Raw genomic sequence first — 13,767 nt, 5'->3', positions numbered from 1 at the left:
AAAAAACAAAAAAAAGAAATAAATGTAACCAATGGAGTAAGAGACCTGTACACTGAAAAGTAAGACTCTGAGGAATAACATTAAAGAAAATACATACAAGTGGGAAGATGCCCCCTGTTCATGGATAGGAAGAATTAATATTATTAAATTATCTATACTATCATATGACTCAATGTTATCCCTGTTCTAAATCTAATGGCATCTTTTCAAGAAAAAGAAAAATCAATCCTAAAATTTGTATGGAAGCACAAAAGACCCCAAGTAGCCAAAGCACTTCTGAGAAAAAAGAAAAAAGCAGGAGGCATTTCACTTCCTGACATCAAAGTATGCTATAAAGCTGTAGTAATCATACCAGTATGGTACTAGCTTAAATACAGACATGTAGACCAAAGGTACAGTATTAAGAGCCCAGAAATAAATCCCCAGATGTGTAGTCAACTAGTATTTGACAAGAAAGCCAAGAATACTCAATGCTTGTCCAATTAATGATGCTTGGAAAACTGGATAGCTTGTACAATTAATGGTGCTTGGAAAACTGGATGACCATACTCAGAGGAATGAAACTGGACCTGTAACTTATATCACTCACAACAATTTACTTGAAATGGATTGACTTAAACATAAGACTTGAAAATGTAAAACTCAAAAAGAAAACATGAGGAAAAACTCCTTGATGCTAGTCTTAGCAATGTTTCTTTATCTATGACACCAAAAGTGCAAGCAACAAAAGATTAGTAAATGGGACTATAGCAGACTAAAAAGTTTCTGCACAGTGACAGAAACAAAAAAGAATAATGAACAGACGACTGAATGGGAGAAAATATTGGCAAACCCTGTATCTGATAAGGGGTTAATATAAGAGATATATAAAGAGCTCATACAACTCAATAGCCCCCCCAAAAAAAGATGAAAAAATGGGCAGAGAACTATGCAGACATTTCTCCAAAGAAAGAATACAAATTTTAAAAAGAAAGAAAGAAAATATACATATGTCCAAGAGGTACATAAGAAGGTACTCAACATCACTAATCATCAGGGAAATGCAAATTAAAAACACAATGAGTTATTACCTCATACTTTTTAGAACAACTATCATCAAAAAAGACAAAGATAATTGTTTGTAAGGACATAGAGAAAAGGGAACCCATGGAAAACAGTATTGTGGTTCCTAGAAAAATTCAACAGAGAACTACCATATAATCCAGCATTTGCACTTCTTGATATGTATTCAAAGGAAAGGAAAATATGATCTTGGATCTATCTTCAGTCTCATGTTCATTGCAGCATTATTCACAATAGCCAAGATAGAGAAAAAACCTAAGTGTTCATCAACAGTGCTCATGAATATATATATATATATATATATATATATATATACACACACACATATATATATACACACATATATACACATATATATATACACACATACACAATTTCAAAAGAATATTATTCAATGATAAGAATGAAGAAAATCCTGCCATTTGCAACAACACAGATGGACACTAAGGGCAATATACCAAATGAAATGTCAGATAGCAAAAGACAAACACTACATAATATCACTTATATGTGCAGTTCAGAAAAAGAACTGAGATGTTAATAAACATGTTAAAATGATGGTTACCAGGGCCTGGGGATTGGTGAAATGTGGAGAGAGTCTGTACCCTGTCAAAGAGTACGAACTTCTAGCTATAAGACAAATATGATATACTATATGTTGGCTAATTGATTTAAATAAAAAAGACAAGTTCTGATAATCTAATGTTCAGCATAGTGATCACAGTTATTAATACCATTTTATATATTTCACAGTTGATAACAGACTAGATCTTAAATGTTCTCATCACACAAAAGAAATCCTAATGATATACAAGGTGATGGAGTTAATAGCTAATGTGGTGATTATTTTTCAATATATAAATGGCTCAAATTAACACACTGTATGCCTTTAATTTTTAACATGTTGAATTCCAATTATATCTCAGTAAAACTGTGGAGGAGGGAAGAAAATCTTTTCTAGTGGGAGGAGAATGATTTGTTTTATACAGTTACCTAAGATTTCAAAAACTATTTCTTGTTTAATACTGAACCAAAAGTTGAAACCAAATCCCTCGTAACCCAGCACATAGTGTGTGCTTATTACATAATACTGTGGAGACCAGTATTCCAAACCATTTGCTTCAGGATAAAGCACATTGCTGCATGCTTACTACAATGTCAGGCACTATGCTCTTTGCTAGGAATACAGAGATTAATAAAATGCAGGATTTGTTTATCTCTCTATGGCCTTACCATCTGGCATAAATGTTTGTTAAATGATGAAAGGAAAGTAATGAGTTTCAGATAATATGGATTTCTGAATTATGGATTTCTTGATTCAGATACAGGCAATGTGATGCTTCTCACGTTACATCAGTTTTATTATAGTTTATACTGCAGAGGCGCTATTCTGTATACTGCTTGTCCAAGTTATGCTTGCTAATAAATAATCAACACAATATTCCTGCAACATCATCCAATTAAAAATCTACAAATCGATACCTGATGTTAGGAAAACATAATTGCTTCTGACACTTAAGAGAATATCTGTATTCCTTGGATGAGAAGACAACAAAAAACTAATGAATTTTCTGGTAATCCATTTAGAATTTTTAGCAACTATTTTAATTTTAAAATAGAACATGTGATTTTGGTTTACAGCATTTTTGTGATGAAATTCATACTTTCAGTCACCCTGCCAAAAAATAAATGTGTGTCTTCATATGGTGATATAGTGAAAGAAATGGTTAATCAGGTCCAATTCCATTCAATATATGGAACTCTTACTGCTTTTGTATGATTTCAGAAGGTTTTTATACAGGAACACACACATACATATGCACTCAATAAAACAACACTATATTCTTAGAGTAACTATCAGAAGTGTATATTGATCCAAAACACTCAGTTTTTTCTATTGCCTAGGAAACTAACAACCCAGGGCCATCCCTTTATCACAGACATACTGAAAATAGGAAGGTGGAGAATAGGGTTTGGATTATTTACTATAGAACAGTTTATTGATTCGCAGTGTTACACCCCCCACTCTAAGAAGAGCTAATGAGGAATATATTACTTAATGGAATAGATGTTCCCTTCTCTGTTCTTTATTAATTGCCTCATATATTGAAGCAGAAATTTTATGAGACCTAACATTACCACGCACGTCTCTACTTGGGCTCCCACAGAATTAGCTGGCATTTTTTCATTCCACATGCTAATAACTGAATGGCATTAGCAGAAACCTAGCAGATTTGGAAGGTTTTCCTCATCTATTTTGGCTGATGTGTCCTCAAAGACTTAGCCTATTGTGGTAAATTCTCTTCTGCTGGCCAGAAGATGTCTAGATTTGTATGGGCGTGAATTTTTACTTTCTATTCCCATCTGTTCTCTTATTGTCTTCCCATGTACGGCTGGCAGATGTTCTGGGACTGCCTTGTCACTCTTCTGTGCATTTTCTTCCTAAAACTAAGTTGCCTTTTCTTTTTTTTGGCTTGGCTGCATCTATTTCCTGGAACACTCTCAGAGGCTTTACCTTAGTAATAATTCAGATATCCTTCCAAAATTCTTTAAAATTAGCTAATTGCTTGCAATTGACTTCACTATTTTCAGATATATTGTTTTGCTTTGTTTTGTGTGAACATGGCACATGTGATAAAATTCATTCCAAATTTTTAACCATAAACTCTTTTAGTGCTTTCACTTTGGCTGAAATCAGATGCAATTTAAGTATATTGGTATGTTGGGATAATCTGTCAAATATGTCATTATATACATATAGGACCAGTGACATAATTCACAAGGCCTCTCATGCAAAATGAAAATGCAAGACCCCTTTTTTCAAGACAAAGTAAAAATTATGCTCTGCTGACATTAAAGCATTCAACAAAGTGTCTGACTTCACGGGCTGCCTCCCATGAAGCCAAGCCTGTCCAAACATTTTTCTGATACAAATGCTCACATCTGAAATAATAAGCACATTTTCACTATTTATTTATGGTATTTACATTTATATTAATGATCTGCCTGATAGGACCTCAGAAATATGCAAAATCTTTTCTAGAACCTATTTCCTAGTTCTGTAATATTCCTGACTTGTAAATTTTTCTGCTGAAACAATGTTGTTTGATTTATTGAATTATGTTTTAATTCCTTATTTTGCATTCCTGGTTGTTGAGACGAAGAGTTCTGGAGACAGACAGTAGGTGTGTTTCTCCTGGCCCCACTCACTGCTTCATGACCCTAACAAGGTATTTACCTCTGAAAGTGTCTATTTCCTGGTCTATAAAATGCAGGTGGGAATTATATGCATCTCTTAGTTTTTGTATTTGTTTTATAATAGGGATTAAACAAGTTATATTAGCAATAACCCTAGTAGTGTCTGACACCTAATAGGAGCTTGCCAATGTTAAACACTAGCTGTGTATTTAAACTAAGCTCTTTCTTTTTTAGTAACCACCAACCTGTAAGTCCTGGTCCTGACTTCCACATCCCCTTTTAACTCTTACCATAGTATATCCCACTCCATTGTTCCCTCTCTTTTCCCTCATCATGTATTCTATCATACTATCTGGAACAGATGTTTTATTCTCTGTTTATTACAGAAGATCATTAGTCAGGAGTTTCCAACTCTGAAAATCCTTTCTAATTGTCCTACCAATAAACTTTTTGGGATCACTAGGAGATCTTCAAGATGGTGATAAAAGATTCGGTTTTCACGACTGTTTGAATCTTACAAGCTGCCCTTCATGGTCTCTCAGATGTGGCATCCCACTTCTTTCTCCGTCTTATGACCTCATGTATGTAATTTAGGTTATGCCCATTAGGCTATGAGTAAACACAAAAGACACTGTTTGTATTCTGAAACTAGTAATTTGAAATCTGAAAAGGCAAAATCACCTTTTCCTTTATGTAATGAAGTTTGTTCTCTCGTGGCTCTATACCAGAATAACTAAATATGGAAAATTTTAGCTTACATGGGCTGTCAAAACTCTCTCAAAGAAACTCTCCAATCAATCCATCTTCAGAGAGAACTGAAGTAAATATTACTATTTCTTTCATTGTTCCAAACACCCATGACATCTGGAGTCATCGGATTTGCTCACCGTTACTCAATTAGGACATCCCTGAGACACCTGGGTGGCTCAATGGTTGAGTGTCTGCCTTCGGCTCAGGTCATGATCCCAGGGTCCTGGAATGAAGTACCGTATCTGGCTCCTTGCGGAGAGCCTGCTCCTCCCTCTGCCTATGTTTCTGCCTCTCTGTGTCTCTCATGAAAAAATAAATAAAATCTTTAAGAAAAAATTAGGGCATCTCTAATTCTATCCAAACCCCATTCCTCTCCATCCTCCCAAATGTTTTCAATATGTCCTCTAGAACACCCAATTGGTGATTAAAAGATTTCTCTACATTTTTAGTTTCTTCTTAACTATGATCTTGATGGAACTTGAGGATTCAGCTTCTAACAGAGCCCCTAGAATAAGATTCTGTATCTCTCAGATACCTCAGTTGTGTGAGACAAACAGCCTGGAGGCTGAGTAATTGTTCTCATTAGGGTCTGATCCAATAACATCTGATAAACAGTAAGCTTTCTTACTGTAAACATTAAGCCTTCTTAGTAAATAGACAACCTAACCTTGAGTTCCTTACCAAATACTTGGATTGGGAGAATTGACATTTAGACTTAACTAGATGATGTTAGGACTCCCACACAGTTCAGTGAGTTAATTAAGAGGACATTGGTTTAACTCCAAGCAAGTGGAAGGACAATGCTGGCATCACCTAAGACAAGAAGCAATACATGTACAGGAGCTATGGAGAATTGGAGATGACTAATTTGGGTTCCAGAAATTCAGTTTTGAACCACTTGCCTCTTTCTTTCTTCAAAAACACAATCCCATTCAACTCATCTTTAATTTTTCTTTTTTTTTTCCTCATCTCCACTGCCTTCCAGGAAACTGCCCCTAATTCACTAAAGATCTTAGTTCCCACACTGTCAAATTGTTAACAATCTTTGGACTTAACATGAACATATATGATTTATGTAATTCCTGCTTCTTCATTTCTTTGATGTACTTAATATTTTTTCAATATCCCCTTTCCAGTCACATTCTCCCCAAATCAGATGCTAGAAACCCTAGTTTCTGCCAATCTTAGTTTTTTTCTCCCAACTTGCTTATTTGAGCACTTTAAAGATAATTTGATTTAATCAAAGTCTTTAAGCCATTAATACTGGTACTTATACATTATTTTTCACCCAACACCTATTGTCCCCTCCCTACCTGTATAGCTTAGATCGAATGAGCTTTCAATTTATGTATTTCCTGGCAAGCACCTTCAACTCCTTACCCCCTTTGTAATACTGACTTGCAAATCCCAACCCTGATTGAAGGGTCCTTTGTTCTAATGTCTGAGTATATAACATTCCAGAAAAAAAGAAAGGAAGGAAGGAAGGAAGGAAGGAAGGAAGGAAGGAAGGAAGGAAGGAAGGAAGGAAGGAAGGAAAGAAGGAAAGAAGGAAAGAAAGAAAGAAAGAAAGAAAGAAAGAAAGAAAGAAAGAAAGAAAGAAAAGAAAGAAAAGAAAGAAAAGAAAAGAAAAGAAAAGAAAAGAAAAGAAAAGAAAAGAAAAGAAAAGAAAAGAAAAGAAAGAAAAAAGAAAGAAAGAAAGAAAGAAAGAAAGAAAGAAAAGAAAGAAAGAAAGAAAGAAAGAAAGAAAGAAAGAAAGAAAGAAAGAAAGAAAAGAAAAAAATGACACAATTAGGCCAACGGGCTTATTTTCCTATTTATGTTTTCATGCCTCAAATGGACACACTGTTCTGCTTGAAAATCCCATTACATGTCCCTAGAAAGTATTCCTTTCTATCCTCACAGTTTAATATTCTGCAGCTTTTTATCAATTTGCAAATGAACTTTATAACCAACTCCAGTTTTTAGTTGCTAAGTATTTTTTAATTTCATAGGATAAAACAAGAATTTCTACCCTGTCCCATGACTAAATCTATACACCTGCCGGCCTTTACAGTCATATTCTCTGCCTTTGTGCTGTTACAGTGGACAATGACACCCTTCATCTAAAAATGTTAATTCCCAAACATGTGCTCTGAGCCCATCCTTTCCCACCCTTTCAAAAGGGCTTTCCTTCTTAGTTACTACCTCTCTCTAGAAGGTTCTCACTCACTTCATCTCTACTGGGTTGTCCTAAACCACATAGAAACCCATCATACTTTTTCCTGTCTCAATAAAAAAAAAAAAAAAGTCTGTCTTAATAGACTACCCCTTCCAGATACTACACTTCTCTCTTCCTTTTCACAAAATCCTTACCCACACCTGCTGAATGACTCTGATCCTTTCCAATCTGGCTTCTTACCCCCATCACATACTGAAACCAATCTTCACTAAACTCTTGGTGACTTAAGTGTGGCCAAATCCACTGGACATTTTTCTGTTTTATCAACAATATTTAGGCTGATAGAATATGCTTTATTCGTAAGAAACCTGTTGTTTCATGGCTTTTGTAACACTCTACTATCCTGTGTTCTTTTTTCTTCTTTATATTCTTTAGCCATCTTGACAGCTTTTTTTCTTCTCCAAACATTCCCTACATTTGAGGGGTCCAGGGTTCAGCCCTTAGCTTGCTATATCCTCCCCTTAAGTCATCTTATTTAACCTCTTGGCTTTAAGACCCATATTTATTTTTATGATCTTCCAAATTTCTATCTCCAGCATTAATTCATCAGTTAAGCTTCAAACATATTTATCCAGCAATCTTACCTGACATGTTCAAAGATGTAATCACCATTCCATATTTAGCACAACCAAAATTTAACTTTTGATATCTGTCTCTAGTTGACAGCAGCCAAAAACCTGAATATTCCTTGATAATTCCCTTTCCCTTTTCCCCATCTTCAACCTGTCAGCAAGACCTGCGAGTTGTCATCCAAAATATGTTTTAAATTCATCCATTCCCCTCCATCACCAATGCCACCACACTATTTTAAGCAAGTACTGGAAATTATATTCTATCCATCATTCTGTCCCTTCCTCCTACACTCTAAGTTCTGTCAATGTAAAAACTTGTATGTCTTCACTTCTTTACTTTCTGCATCTAGAAGAGGACTGGGAATATCCTAAGTGCTCTGTAAATCAAGAAGTAATGGACACTCATTCTACCACCACCGTTGATTATTCAATAAAGTCTCTTTTTTCTTTTCTAATATCATCTCTATTTCTTGTTTTCTACATAAATCTCTGTTTTTGTTTCCATTCTCTACTTTTACTCTTATTAGGTGACTAGGAATTCTTATTTTTCTAAATGAAATATTGTTCCAGGGGCCCCTCATGACTGAGTTGGTTAAGTGTCTGCCTTTGGCTTAAGTCATGATCCTGGAGTCCTGGGATCGATGGAGACCCAGTGAGGCTCCCTGATTAGAGAGAAATCTGCTTCTCCCTCTGCCCCTCACCACGCTCATCTTCTCTCTCGTGTGCTCAAATAAATAAAATATTTTTAAAAAATCATAAAATAATAAAATATTATTCCAGAAGATACCTATGTTCTTTAGGTTTCTTTTTCAAGTCAGAAAATGTATGTGCACAGGGGAAAAATTCACGACACAGAGATCAACATTATTGACTTGATATGTACACTCTGGACTTTTCTTCTGTACATATATACAGAATGTATGGTCTTATTTGGGGAATATAAATAATGGTGAAAGGGAATAAAGGGGAAAGGAGGAAAAATAAGTAGGAAATATCAGAAAGGGAGACAGAACATGGAAGACTCCTAACTCTGGGAAACAAACTAGGGGTGGTAGAAGGGGAGGAGGGCGGGGGGGGGGGGCTGACTGAGTGGCAGGCACTGAGGTGGGTACTTGACAGAATGAGCACTGGGTGTTATTCGTATGTTGGCAAATTGAACACCAATAAAAAATAAATTATTAAAATAAATAAAATAAAATAAAAATACAATAAAGTAAAAAAATAAAGGTTTATTCCTCTATGTATAATTTTATAACCTATTTACATATAACATGAACATATTTCCAAATTAATAAGTATAGCCAACAGTACTTTAGTTAACTGAGTTTAAATAACTTTATTCTAATGAATGGGTATTATTTTATTACATGAATTTATTCAGTAGCCCTAATATTGCTAAATATTTAGGTTGTTTTTAAGTTATTCTTAAAAACACATGCCCGTATACAGCAGTTGGTATATACTCAAGGATTTCTTCAGACTAAAATGACAGGAATATACATAGACTTCAGGATCTATTCTATTTTCAAATTGGTCTAGAGATAAGTTTCAGATATCTACTTTTCTTTCATAGTCCATTATAATTCTTATTCTCTCCAATTCTGATGTTTTCTTCTTTTAGATCACCGTTAATTTATTACATACAAGATATACTTAATTATTGTTTTAATATATAGTTTTGGAATCTTACTGGAGTATTTTATTCTTTTTACATTTAATATTCATATTTTTAAAACGTCTTTCTACATGTTTAGTCTTACTTTTCTATTGGAATTTTAATCATTTGTCTTACTGAATGCTGCCATATTGTCCTAAGACAGATTGAATTTGTTTTGTGTTTTTTCACTTTCACTTTGGGTTTACCTGTAGCTTTATTCTATTAATCATAAAAATTTGGAATATTTAAATAATCAAATCAGTACTTTCTTTTGTGGTTCTTAACTTTCATGCCATGTACATAAGGCTCTCCTTTCACACCGAGATACAGATTTTTCCCCTTCCTTAAATGATTTCACACATTCCTTTTTCCTCAGTTAAAATCATTGCTGTATCTGGAATTTACTTTGGTATGTGATTGGACATAATATTTTTGTTGTGCTAATAACTAACCTGGTCGATGCAGTACAACTATAACATTTTTTCAGTTTTACTAAAAAACTATCACTGTATAAAGTGCTATCGCACAACAATTTGACTTCATATGCATTACAATGGGTTCAGCTAACATCCATCTTCTCATAGAGATACAGTAAAAAGAAAAGTTTTTAAATAAGAGGAAAAAAGTAGTTCTCCTTATGTAGAAAACTAGGATTTACTGTGAGAACTTTCCTATGTATTGAACACCAGTGTCAGCTATAGTCAGTCACCAAGTTGTACATTACAGCTCTAGGGCTTATTTATCTCATAACTGCAAGTTTGTACCATTTGACCACCATCCTCCATTTCTCCCTCTCCCCACCCCTCCACCTCTGGTAACCACAGTTGAATGTCTTGTCTTTGAGTTTTATTTGTTTTGTGTGGTTTAGATTCCATATATGTATATTTATTTCACATATATGTGAGATCATATATTTCTTTCTCTGACTTACCTCATTTAGCATAATTCCTTCAAGTTCCACCCATGTTTTTGCAAATGGTAGGGTTTCTTCATTTTTTTCATGGCTGAGCACCATCCTGTTTCCAACTTCACAGAAGATGATAATGAGGATAATGATTTCAGTATCTGAGAAGCCAAGACCTTTCATTGGTCTTGTTTCCTAAATATTCTGAGCTATTGTTATTTTATGACTGTCACATCTGTGAATCAATACCCAGACGATACACATTTTGGTCATAAGTACAGTAATTGTATTGATTGTTAAACAATTAGCAGCATTACAGTATTCACTGCTTCTACTAAAGAAAACAGACCATTTATTTAGGTGCTCTTTTATGGCTTTTGTGAGGTTTTATAATTTGCCTTATTATATACTGACAATTACTATTTATGTAATATGTTTTATGATTTCTTGTTACTGTATATGTGATTCTTCATCCATTGCATTTTTAAAAAACATTTTTATTTATTTATTTATTTATTTATTTATCTGAGAGAGAGAGAGAGAGAGAGAGAGAGAGAGAGAGAGGGGCAGGCAGCATGAGTGGGGAGGAGAGAGAGAAGCAGGCTCTCCAGGAGCGGGGAACCTGACATAGGGCTTGATCCCAGGACCTTGGGAACATGATCTGAGCTGAAGGCAGTCGCTTAACTGACTGAGCCACCCACACACCCCCACCCACTGCATTTTCTATCTGGTAATCTGGTATTTAGGAAATCTGTAGATTTTTTTTTTAAATGTGTTGTTTGTTCCTGCAAGCATCATTATCTCCTCACTAATTCAGATAGATCCCAATTGATAACTTTAATTATCTCAATCAGAACATATGTTAAGATGGTAAATTTACACCTTCTAAGACCACTGACTAGCTATTAAGCTGTTCTCATGACTCCTACTTTCTCTGGGAAATTTTTTCCATTCACATGCTAGGTTGGTCAGCTTGGGCTACCATAACAAAATACCACAGACTATATGAAATAAACAACAGGCACTTATTTCTCAATGTTCTGGAGGCTGGAAGTCTAAGATAATGATTCTGGATATTCAGTTTCTGGTGAGGGCTCTCCTCCTGGCTGGCCAATGGTTGCATTTTTTTAAGATTTTATTTACTTATCTAAAAGAGAGAAAGCATGAACAGGGTGACAGAGGGAGAAGCAGACTCTCTGCTGAGCAAGGAGCCCAATATGGAACTCCCTCCCTGGACCCTGAGATTATAACCTGAGCCAAAGGTAAATGCCTAACTGACTGAATCAGCCCACATGGCTGCATTCTTACTATGTCTTCACATAGCCTTTGGACTGGGAGCATGTGCAGAACGAGAGGAAGAACAGGAAAGGGAGTTCTCTAGTAACTTTTCTTATAAGGACACTAATGCTAGTGGATCAGGAACCCACCCTCATTACTTCATTTAACCTTTATTACTTCTTTAAAGACCCTATCTCCAAATACAGGCCCATTGGGGGCCCTCCACATACGAGTTCTGAGGGGATGTAATTAAATCTACAGCACATACCTTATAATTTAAGTCTCAAATTTAACATATCATCTGTATGTCAGTAACTTCCCACACTTATTGGGGGAGGTCATGAAGAAGACATGACCTAAAACCTGGACCTGGCCAACGCAAGGCTCCTTACTCCCTCCCCTGTCTTTGGAATAGGCATTCTGCTTGCTTTCCCTACTCCTCGATGCTGCCCCAAAGACACAGCCTCCAGGTAGTAAAGTGATGATGAGACCATCTGAATGGTGTACGTGACTGAACTCAGTTAAGGACTCTATATAAGCTTGTAAAAATCTGGTGGCACAGGCGCAAATGCACTCATCTTGAGTTGAGGTAGGCTCGGACAAGCCTTGTAAATATGTTCCCTTGCTGCTTAAACCTGCCGGCTGCCAATCTGGAGTGGTCTGCCTCTTTGTCCTGTCTCTCCCTGGCCTCAGGATAAAGCAGCCGCTTTCAGATTACACCAAGGAAGCTCCTGGGCTTTCAAAGCAACAAATCCTCAGAGACCTCTCTATCCCTTCCTCTGATATCCAGATTGGTATTTCCAACTCTCAATTAAATAAGGGATTTAAATTTATCTTTGCACACCACTCCCTCAAACCCAAATAGACTAGAGTCACAGTTTTGTTTCATTTCGTTTTCGTCCTTATCCCACCACCCCCACCGCTGGATCCACTCTTCCCACTGCACCTGACTTTATATTTGGGCTCTCATTTGTTTTCCTAGATGGGTGAAGGTGTCTTCTCCTATTTCAACTTGTTCGAAGCTCCCTTCCCTTAAGAGACTAGATTAGTTCTCATTAACTTTTCAAACGTCACTCTCTAAAGGACTCAGTATATGGGATACAATGCTATATGGTGCATATCTAAGAAAAGTTAAGTCCAGGATTAGCCAGAACCATAATTATCTGAATTTTCTTTATCTTCTTTGGAAGTTTTAAAATGTGTCATAGTACATATTCTGGGTTTCCAAAACATGTAATTCAAATTAAAAACAAAAATCAGCAAAAGCAAAAACAAAACACTGATTAAATAACTGGATTATGAGTTTTGCTTAATTATTACAGATTTTGAGACTTTCTTTCAGACACCTTACTTCCTTAGGGATATATTAGTTTTCATTACATTAAGTATAGGACTAGGTAATGTATGTTTAGTACACTGGAGATGAGGTTCTAAGTCTCTGCTCTGTATTAACAATATATTATAAGCTAAAAATGTGACATTTGGATATGTCTATAAAGTCTAATTTACTTGATTTTTTTAAAGATTTCATTTATTTATTCATGAGAGACACAGAGAGAGAGAGAGACAGAGACAGAGACAGAGAGATCGAGAGAGGCACAGAGACACAGGCAGAAGGAGAAGCAGACTCCATGCAGGAAACCCAACGTGGGACTTGATCTCGGGTCTCCATGATCACACCCTGGGCTGAAAGTGGCGCTAAACCGCTGAGCCACCCAGGCTGCACTACTTAATTTTTAAAAAATAAAACCATGGCTGTGAGCACATGAAAATCCAGCAAAGCTCAGGTTTCTGGGACTTCCTGGCTATTGTATTAGTTCTGAAGCTACAATACTAACCAAAAGCAAATGATAATACTAGTTTTTTTTTCTCGTTTTTACAGTACAGCACTACAGCACTTAGAGATCAGAGGAGAAAAAAATCTAAGATCCTAACTTTGCCTCAATATAATTTACCATCTGATTGCCAGGCAAAATATTAAAAAATACTTATTGTTTTACAGGGTCTAATAAAGTCAGTCTGTAAGTCAGAAACCTAACAAGCAGGATGAAAGTTGAAAAACAACAGAAAAACAAAACATAGTTACCAGATAATGTGTTAACACAGTCAACTAAAAAGACAGAATTTT

General features: G+C 35.6%; 2 protein-coding genes across 5 annotated transcripts in view; both read right to left on the bottom strand.

Moving 5' to 3' along the window:
- Nucleotides 1–13,767, bottom strand: part of LOC144321974 (uncharacterized) — a 215,455-nt gene that overhangs the window by 95,395 nt on the left and 106,293 nt on the right. Inside the window, exon 2 of one of the 4 annotated variants that reach the window (XR_013387520.1) lies at nucleotides 10,389–10,483. The exons of the other annotated variants lie outside the window; for them this stretch is intronic. The gene's annotated coding sequence lies outside the window, so the exon portion shown is untranslated. The remainder of the gene's footprint in view (nucleotides 1–10,388; nucleotides 10,484–13,767) is intronic. 4 annotated transcript variants of the gene reach the window in all.
- PRR16 (proline rich 16) overlaps nucleotides 1–13,767 on the bottom strand; it is a 537,790-nt gene that overhangs the window by 508,355 nt on the left and 15,668 nt on the right. The window lies entirely within an intron of this gene.

The sequence above is a fragment of the Canis aureus genome, chromosome 10 (genome assembly GCF_053574225.1).
Source record: "Canis aureus isolate CA01 chromosome 10, VMU_Caureus_v.1.0, whole genome shotgun sequence".
Lineage (NCBI taxonomy): Eukaryota > Metazoa > Chordata > Mammalia > Carnivora > Canidae > Canis > Canis aureus.
The sequence above is the reverse complement of the archived record's forward strand: the minus strand, read 5'-3'. Positions and strand labels throughout refer to the sequence as shown.